The following is a 7,417-nucleotide window of genomic DNA, read 5'->3' as shown; positions in this document are numbered from 1 at the left end:
GTTTTCCCAGTAGTGATGTAGGGAAGTGAGAGCTGGACCATCAAGAAGGCTGATCGCCGAAGAATTGATGCTTTTGAATTATGGTGCTGGAGGAGACTCTTGAGAGTCCCATGGACTGCAAAAAGATCAAACCTATCCATTCTGAAGGAAATCAGCCCTGAGTGCTCACTAGAAGGACAGATCCTGAAGTTGAGGCTCCAGTACTTTGGCCACCTCATGAGAAGAGAAGACTCCCTAGAAAAGACCCTGATGTTGGGAAAGATGGAGGGCACAAGGAGAAGGGGACGACAGAGGACGAGATGGTTGGACAGTGTTCTCGAAGCTACTAACATGATTTTGGCCAAACTACGAGAGGCAGTGAAGGATAGGGGTGCCTGGCGTGCTCTGGTCCATGGGGTCACGAAGAGTCGGACACGACTGAACGACTGAACAACAAAAGGTGCTACTGGAAAGAATTTTTTATTTTATTTTGTTTCCCCAAGGAGTAGTTTAACAGGAAGAAATCCCAGATTACATGTATATATATATATATATATATATATATATATATATATACACACACACACAATCAGTATATTACTTAACTGTCATCTTTTTGCATATATCTTAAGGTCTTTGTATGTGACTCTCTCTCGCGCGCGGTTTTACTTGTAAAATGCCTAATAAAGGTTTGATAAGTAGTAGTAGTAACAGCAGAGTCCCTGCCTGCTGTGCTAAACCGGCGCGGCACGGGGGCTCGCTTTCGTGGCGCCAGAAATTGCGTCTGCGCAGACGCCAGAAATCACGGGCGCGGGCGCGATCCGGCCCACGGAGGGGTCTCCGCTGGAGTGAACCGGCCCAGACGAGGTAAACCTTGCTGACCCCTGGTACAGACACAACAAGAGGAAGCCTAATTAGCACCCGAAAACTTCAGTGTCTGAGGCAAGCTGAGGGCTTTTCTCCGGGAAGCGTTGTCCACCGGTAATTGGATTGCGTCTAAACTTACATTTCCTGAGAAACGTCACCACCCTTTCCCCCATGTTATGACCCCACCAGAGTCAAGCAGCAGGCGAGACTCAGAACCAGAGGCTCAGTAGCCAGACCGGGTGCATGGCTCTGATCCTGATCCTGAGGGACACAAGACAGGCCCCCCTCCGAGGGCAATCAATGGCTACTAGCCATGATGGCTGTGCAACAGGTCGGAGGCAGCAATGCTTCCGAAAAACAGTGGCTCGAAACCACAGGAGGGGAGAAGGAGAAGAAGAGTTTGGATTTGATATCCTGCTTTTCACTACCCGAAGGAGTCTCAAAGCGGCTCACATTCTCCTTCCCCTTCCTCCCCCACAACAAACACTCTGTGAGAGACTTCAAAGAAGTGTGACTGGCCCAAGGTCACCCAGCAGCTGCATGTGGAAGAGCGGAGACGCGAACCCGGTTCCCCAGATTATGAGTCTACCGCTCTTAACCACTACACCACGCTGGCTCTTGTGCGCAGGTCCTGAAATCCAGGTGTCTTGGAATGGGGGGGGCACCAGCTGGTGAACCCCAAAGGGAAGGAGACTCAGAGCCTGGGGATTGGTGGTTAGATGACACCGATTGGTCAGAGGGAGGAGAGGGAGGAGACTCAGAGGAAGAGGTGTTGGAAGTGGAAGAGGGAACAGCGTTCGGTGAGCAGGGAGAGTCTGTGGCAGAAGAAAGTGAGGAAGCAGAAAAGGAAGCAGGAGAGGAGGGGGGGCCAAGAGGCAGAGATGGGTCCGGCTGGTGAAGAGGTCACGGTGTAACTCAAATTCAAATTCAAATTTTATTGCGGCTATAAGCCCATAAAAACATAAAATATGTGATATATGACATAAAGTTACAGCAAACCATAGACCCTGGAGTCATAGGGAAACAAACCACAGCACAAATACAAGTTTTAAAATTGCAACCAGGGAGCAGAAAACAACAAAAATTAGTGGTCGTGTAGTTGGCCACAGCGCCTTTTTTGAGATATGACAGAGTTCAGAAACCTTGCCACCTGCAAGGTTGTATAGGAGTCATTGTCTTGCAGGAGTCACGGTGTCCTCCTCTCCTGCTATGACAAGTTCCCTTCCCCTCTGTCTCCCAGAGTCAGGAGAGTCATGAAGTGGGAGGAGCAAAGGCAGGCACACCGGTGTAGTCTCAGATCGCTTGGGAAAGACCTCGGGAGAGGAGGAGACTTAGGCAGTTGTCGTAAGGCAGTTTCCACAACTGCCTCATAGGCAGGGGCGGAGGAAGCTTCCTTGGTACCCGGGGCGGCGACCGGAGGCACCCCTGGGGGCGGGGCATCGTGACATCGCTGCGGCTCCGCCCCGGCAGGGAAAAAAAGTCCTTTTAAAAAAAGCAAAGCCAAGGCAAGAAGTGTGCATGGACGAGAAAGCTCATACCAAGAACAAACTTAGTTGGTCTCTAAGGTGCTACTGGAAGGATTTTTTTTTATTTTTTAATGTTTAATTTTGTTTTGTCTGTGTAATTTATTGCTGGTTTGCTGCTGGCAGCAGGTTTCCCACGGGTATCTGGCTGGCCACTGCAAGAACAGGCTGCTAGACTAGATGGGCCATTGGCCTGCTAAGTCGCTGATGGTCTAATCCTGCAAAGGCCATGGTGGCTATGTTCAGCCTCCATGGTTGGAGGCAGTCATGTTTCTGCAGTCATGTTTCTGCTTGAATCCTGCTTGCAGTTTTCCTGCAGGAATCTGGTTGGCCACTGGGAAAACAGACTGGGAGATGGGCCATTGGCCTGATCCAGCACCCAGGCTCTTCTTACATATTTCTTACATATTTATTTCCCCCCTGCCTTTTCCCCTGATGGGACTCAACACAGCTTAGCGATGATTCCCTCTGCTCCATCCTCACAACCGGGGCCAGCCCTATCCTTAGGCAGCATCTGGCCGGCCGCTGTGAGAACAGGAATCTGGGCTAGATTTTGTTTATTTACTTAATTTCTGTACCGCCCTACAAAGGGATGTGGGTGGCACTGTGGGTTAAACCACAGAGCCTAGGGCTTGCTGATCAGAAGGTCGGAGGTTCGAATCCCCACAACGGGGTGAGCTCCCATTGCTTGGTCCCGGCTCCTGCCAACCTAGCAGTTCGAAAGCACATCAAAGTGCAAGTAGATAAATAGGTACCGCTCTGGCGGGAAGGTAAACGGCGTTTCCGTGCGCTGCTCTGGTTCGCCAGAAGCGGCTTAGTCATGCTGGCTGTTGTAGCGTAGGGATAGTGATTCAGCAGGTGATTTCAGCTCTCTGACATAGCAGGCAGGAGACAGCTTCTTCATGTAACACTCTTTATTCAGGCAAACAACACTGGGGAACTGAGGAGAGGGATGCTACATTTATAGGGACAGTAGACTGGCTAGAAAGGATACATTTGGGAGGGAACAATCTCAAGCAATCACAAAGCTGCCTTTTGGTGGGAACCAATAAGACCGAGGATCCAAATGCAGCAACTTGAATGAACCAATAGTAGCTGTTCCTTCTGGAACAGGAATGCAGTTACTTTCCCCTAATGTGAATACAGACGATAGCAATACAGATATGATAACCCTTGAATCAATACACAACACTGGTCACATGACCCGGAAGCTGTACGCCAGCTCCCTCAGCCAGTAAAGCGAGATGAGCGCCGCAACCCCAGAGTCGTCCGCAACTGGACCTGATGGTCAGAGGTCCCTTTACCTATACCTGCAGGTCTCAGGTCAGTTCACAGGAAGAATCAGCCCTCTGGCCTGATGATGGCAATGAGAAGATCCCTCCTGGATCTGGCCAGTGGCCCATCTTAGTCCAGCATGCTGTTCTCAGTGGGGCCAACCAGATGCCATTTCTGGGAAACGCATAAACAGGATCCGAGCACAAGAGCAACTCTCCCCTCCTGCGGTTTCCAGCAAGTGGGATCCAGAAGCATCACTGCCTGCAACCCTGGAAGCAGGATACAACCACCATAGCCTAAGGGAGAGTTGCTCTCGGGGGGCTTTTGCAGCCCTTGGGAAAGGAGGGCTGGGATCAGCTGTGGGGGGGGGGTGGAGTGCTGGGGGAGGGAGAAGCAAATGCCCCCCCTCACCTCATCTTTTTATTTTTTTATTTTTTTAGTAGAGCTCTTCATTTCGGACAAAGCACATCTGCGCGCCCCCCCCTTTTTTTTGCAGGCAAGATGCTCAGCGATAATGGATTTGTAGTACAGGAGCTGCAATCTGTGGGGAGAATAGGGGGTTGGGAAGAAAGGGGAGGCTGGTTTTTCCATTTTCTTCAAGAGCTCTCTCTCTCTCGAGGAGGGTCTCTTTGTACTCGTCAGGAATTAATTTGACCGACATCTTAAACTTTTTAATTGGCTCTTCCCGCTTCCTGCATCCTCTGCTCGGGGGGTCTAGGGGACTTGGCCCTGGGTGAGATGCAAATGGCTGCCGTCTCCATCCCCGCTTCTTCCAACATTCAGGCTGCAAGTGCCAGTCTTCCCATAGGCAGAAGGATGCTCTCTGCTCCCGAGAGAAAGGGGTGCACAAAGTGGCTCTGTTTCAGTACTGTCTGGGCATGTAGTTCAACTCCCAGGAGCCTCAGCCCAAATGGCCAGTGGTCAAGGATGTTAAGAACTGTAGCCCAGCAGCGTCCAGAAGGAACCACGTTTCCGTGGCAGACGAAGATGGTGGAATATGCTGAACTTGCAAAACTGACCGGCAGGGTCAGAAACCAGGACGACTCAAGGTTTCAAAGAGATTGGAGTATAATTTGTGCGAGTATTTAAGATTGAACCGAGGAAGTTTAAAAACACTAGTAGGATTGGAATAAACCTTTGACGTAGTTCAATAGATGAAGTGGTAAAAACTGCGCGATGAGAATGGACCAGAAAACCTGCTGGCGAGAGGGAGGGGAGTCGCAGCTCGGCAGAGCATTGATTTGTGTAATTTGTGTGTAGATGTTTAATTGGCTGTAATTTGATATATTTAAAAAAATATTATTATGAAAAAACAGAAGGAACTACGTTTCCTTAATTCTTTATATCGTAACGTTCTGCGTCGAATATTATTACAGTATATTGAATATTAGCAGCCATCTCTGGTGTCTTTTCAGGGGCTACTGAAAGCTGTTTTTGTTTTTGAACCTGAACGACCATGGCTTGCCCCCCCCCCCAGTTTTGATCCTGGGTACGCCCCTGTACTGAGCACCTTCCGCTTTCAAAAAGACTTTCAAGCTGAGGTCTTTCCCAGCCTGTTTTAGAATGGTCTCTTCTTTTTTTTGTTATTCCTGGAATTCTGTTTTAAATAAACGCCTGTCGTTTTATCACTTGCCGTCTGCCAACCTGGGCGAGAAGAGGCATACGCTACAACTCCCGTACGGTGCCTGAACTTGGGAACTCCCTGCCTTTTGATATCAGGCAGGTGCATTCACTGTACTCTTTACAGTGCCTGCAAAGAACGTGTTTGTTCCAGGCATCATGGCCAAACTTTGGCCCTCCAGCTGTTTTGGGACTACAATTCCCATCATCCCTGACCACTGGTCCTGTTAGCTAGGGATGATGGGAGTTGTAGTCCCCAAACAGCTGGAGGGCCGAGTTTGGCCATGCCTGCTTTAGACAAACCTCTCCGGCTATTGAGAATGCGGCTTTGTGTTTTCAATCTGCTTTTCGTTTATCGCTGGTTTCAATTTAAATATTATTATTATTATTATTATTATTTTAAAATGTTATTATTGTTTTTAGCAGGTCTTTTAACCGATGATCTCATTGTTTTATCCTTTTTGTAAAAGGCTTTGAAGGTTGTTGTTTTTTTTAAAGTCAAGCAGTGTATACATTCAATGGTTAATAAATAAACGAGGAATGTGGATTAATTAATTAATATGTGGTGTTGTTTTTTGCCTGTATTTCCAACTTCTACTTCAAAATAAAACCTCTCTCTCTCCTTCTCTCTCTCTCTCTCTCTCTCTTTAGAGAGAGCAGCTTATTGTACACACCAATCGATTTTTTATGGATGTAATACAGCAATGTGTATTAATCACTAACCCCTGCTGTTTCCATTCCACTGCAGTTCAGCTGCCTCCAAATGCTAGGTTACTTTGTCTCGCTGTCTACTGGAAGGGGTTAATTAGCTAACCTGTATATATTTACCTGAATGTATTGTTAGTCCAGAAGTATAAAAGAACTTTTTAAGCTTTGCCTTATGAAACCTCTCTGTAAAGCTGTGAACTTTGATCTGCATTGTACTTCTTTCTGGCAAGCTATGACTAAGAGTCTGGAGATAACACAGAGAGTAACTGTCCTTGCACAGAGAGGAACTGACTGTGTAGGTCAGAGATAGGATGGCCTTGCTGGAGTGCGCATGAACCAACTCAGGGCTAAATGTCCTTTTGCCTTATATGTACAACAGGAAATGTACAACGGGAAATGTTCCTTATATGGACAAGAGGAAGATTTCTGGGGTGGGAAGAGAGCCAGAGAACTGTCTATAAGAACTGTCTGAAAATTGACTAGTTTTGTACTTGCTTGGCTGTCTGAACACCGCAGTACCTCTGCATGCAGAAAATAAATCTTTCTCTCTCTGAAGCCAGCAGCCTCAGGTGTCTTTTCTGCTTCCATGTTTTCTCACCGGGCGCAACCATGGGAACCCGTAGGGGCGAATAAGGCTCCACTACTATTTAAAGTAAGTTGCATGGACATAACGCATCAAAGCAATGTGCCTGAAACCCTGGGCAGCTGCTACCAGTTAGAGTAGACCAGGCTTCCTCAAACTCGGCCCTCCAGATGTTTTTGGCCTACAACTCCCATGATCCCTAGCTAGTGGTCAGGGATGATGGGAATTGTAGCCTCAAAACATCTGGAGGGCCGAGGCTGAGGAAGCCTGCAGTAGACCATGCTGGGTTGGGTGGAGACTTCTGGTGTCTACCTCCGCGGCAAAATGCAAGGACCGGTTTCTGGAAGCCGCAGGAGTGGAGAGTTGCCGTTGGATCTTGCTTGAGCCCAGAATGGTCCTACAGCTTGATGGCTTACCTTTGGAGCACCTGATTGGCCACTGTGAGAATGGGATGCTGGACTTGGAGAGCCACCGGCCTGATCCAGCTGGCTCTGCTTATGCCCTTAAATAGCTCCGGCTTCAATCGATCTTGGAGAAGGGGGCACAAGCGCATGGAGGAGAAGGGAGGAGAAGGGACCCTGGCTTCCTGCTCTGGGCCCCTGGTCTCTCCCTCTCCACCAAAGTCCTTTTTTCTCTCTGCCGAGAATAGGACCGTTAAGGAGTGTTAATGAGATGCTTGCAGCTAATGCTGGAGGCTCCTTCAGATGCTCCTGCTATTAGCACCTGCCTCAGGTGGGGGATAAAATAACCCAGGATGCCAGGCAAATGAAGAAGAGAGATAATAGTTTGAAGCTGATGCCATTTCTTCCCATTTGGAGTGTTAGAGATAGCAGAATCAAATGGAGGTGAGGAAAGTCAGGAG

The sequence above is a fragment of the Lacerta agilis genome, chromosome 18 (genome assembly GCF_009819535.1).
Source record: "Lacerta agilis isolate rLacAgi1 chromosome 18, rLacAgi1.pri, whole genome shotgun sequence".
Lineage (NCBI taxonomy): Eukaryota > Metazoa > Chordata > Lepidosauria > Squamata > Lacertidae > Lacerta > Lacerta agilis.
This window is presented reverse-complemented; position numbering follows the sequence as displayed.